Here is a 3,005-nt window from a genome sequence, read left to right as displayed (position 1 = left end):
CCTCCTCATCCTATCCTCATCCTCCTCCTTCTCCTATCCTCATTCTCATCCACATTCTCATCGTCATCCTCCTTCTACTCCTCATCTTATCCTCATCCTCATTCTTGTCCTCATCCTATCCTCATCCTCGTCCTCATCCTCTTCGTCATCCTCATCCTCATCCTATCCTCATCCTCGTCCTCATCCTCTTCGTCATCCTCATCCTCATCCTATCCTCATCCTCGTCCTCATCCTCTTCGTCATCCTCATCCTCATCCTATCCTCATCCTCGTCCTCATCCTCTTCGTCATCCTCATCCTCATCCTATCCTCATCCTCGTCCTCATCCTCTTCGTCATCCTCATCCTCATCCTATCCTCATCCTCGTCCTCATCCTCTTCGTCATCCTCATCCTCATCCTATCCTCATCCTCGTCCTCATCCTCTTCGTCATCCTCATCCTCATCCTATCCTCATCCTCGTCCTCATCCTCTTCGTCATCCTCATCCTCATCCTATCCTCATCCTCGTCCTCATCCTCTTCGTCATCCTCATCCTCATCCTATCCTCATCCTCGTCCTCATCCTCTTCGTCATCCTCATCCTCATCCTATCCTCATCCTCGTCCTCATCCTCTTCGTCATCCTCATCCTCATCCTATCCTCATCCTCGTCCTCATCCTCTTCGTCATCCTCATCCTCATCCTATCCTCATCCTCGTCCTCATCCTCTTCGTCATCCTCATCCTCATCCTATCCTCATCCTCGTCCTCATCCTCTTCGTCATCCTCATCCTCATCCTATCCTCATCCTCGTCCTCATCCTCTTCGTCATCCTCATCCTCATCCTATCCTCATCCTCGTCCTCATCCTCTTCGTCATCCTCATCCTCATCCTATCCTCATCCTCGTCCTCATCCTCTTCGTCATCCTCATCCTCATCCTATCCTCATCCTCGTCCTCATCCTCTTCGTCATCCTCATCCTCATCCTATCCTCATCCTCGTCCTCATCCTCTTCGTCATCCTCATCCTCATCCTATCCTCATCCTCGTCCTCATCCTCTTCGTCATCCTCATCCTCATCCTATCCTCATCCTCGTCCTCATCCTCTTCGTCATCCTCATCCTCATCCTATCCTCATCCTCGTCCTCATCCTCTTCGTCATCCTCATCCTCATCCTATCCTCATCCTCGTCCTCATCCTCTTCGTCATCCTCATCCTCATCCTATCCTCATCCTCGTCCTCATCCTCTTCGTCATCCTCATCCTCATCCTATCCTCATCCTCGTCCTCATCCTCTTCGTCATCCTCATCCTCATCCTATCCTCATCCTCGTCCTCATCCTCTTCGTCATCCTCATCCTCATCCTATCCTCATCCTCGTCCTCATCCTCTTCGTCATCCTCATCCTCATCCTATCCTCATCCTCGTCCTCATCCTCTTCGTCATCCTCATCCTCATCCTATCCTCATCCTCGTCCTCATCCTCTTCGTCATCCTCATCCTCATCCTATCCTCATCCTCGTCCTCATCCTCTTCGTCATCCTCATCCTCATCCTATCCTCATCCTCGTCCTCATCCTCTTCGTCATCCTCATCCTCATCCTATCCTCATCCTCGTCCTCATCCTCTTCGTCATCCTCATCCTCATCCTATCCTCATCCTCGTCCTCATCCTCTTCGTCATCCTCATCCTCATCCTATCCTCATCCTCGTCCTCATCCTCTTCGTCATCCTCATCCTCATCCTATCCTCATCCTCGTCCTCATCCTCTTCGTCATCCTCATCCTCATCCTATCCTCATCCTCGTCCTCATCCTCTTCGTCATCCTCATCCTCATCCTATCCTCATCCTCGTCCTCATCCTCTTCGTCATCCTCATCCTCATCCTATCCTCATCCTCGTCCTCATCCTCTTCGTCATCCTCATCCTCATCCTATCCTCATCCTCGTCCTCATCCTCTTCGTCATCCTCATCCTCATCCTATCCTCATCCTCGTCCTCATCCTCTTCGTCATCCTCATCCTCATCCTATCCTCATCCTCGTCCTCATCCTCTTCGTCATCCTCATCCTCATCCTATCCTCATCCTCGTCCTCATCCTCTTCGTCATCCTCATCCTCATCCTATCCTCATCCTCGTCCTCATCCTCTTCGTCATCCTCATCCTCATCCTATCCTCATCCTCGTCCTCATCCTCTTCGTCATCCTCATCCTCATCCTATCCTCATCCTCGTCCTCATCCTCTTCGTCATCCTCATCCTCATCCTATCCTCATCCTCGTCCTCATCCTCTTCGTCATCCTCATCCTCATCCTATCCTCATCCTCGTCCTCATCCTCTTCGTCATCCTCATCCTCATCCTATCCTCATCCTCGTCCTCATCCTCTTCGTCATCCTCATCCTCATCCTATCCTCATCCTCGTCCTCATCCTCTTCGTCATCCTCATCCTCATCCTATCCTCATCCTCGTCCTCATCCTCTTCGTCATCCTCATCCTCATCCTATCCTCATCCTCGTCCTCATCCTCTTCGTCATCCTCATCCTCATCCTATCCTCATCCTCGTCCTCATCCTCTTCGTCATCCTCATCCTCATCCTATCCTCATCCTCGTCCTCATCCTCTTCGTCATCCTCATCCTCATCCTATCCTCATCCTCGTCCTCATCCTCTTCGTCATCCTCATCCTCATCCTATCCTCATCCTCTTCCTCATCCTCATCCTCATTCTCGTCCTCATCATATCATCATCCTCATTCTCGTCCTCATTATATCCTCGTCCTCATCCTATCCTCATCCTCGTCCTCATCCTCTTCGTCATCCTCATCCTCATCCTATCCTCGTCCTCATCCACATCATGTCCTCATCCCCATCCTATCCTCATCCTCATCCAATCCTCACCCTCATCCTCATCCTCTCCCTCTTCCTCTTCCTCATCCTCATCCTCATCCAATCCTCATCCTCTTCCTCATCCTAATCCCCATCCTATCCTCATCCAATCCTAATCCTCATCCTCATCCTATCCTCATCCTCATCCCATCTTCGT

Source organism: Lupinus angustifolius, chromosome LG02, assembly GCF_001865875.1.
Source record: "Lupinus angustifolius cultivar Tanjil chromosome LG02, LupAngTanjil_v1.0, whole genome shotgun sequence".
Classification (NCBI taxonomy): Eukaryota; Viridiplantae; Streptophyta; class Magnoliopsida; order Fabales; family Fabaceae; genus Lupinus; species Lupinus angustifolius.
Note: the sequence above shows the minus strand (reverse complement) of the source record.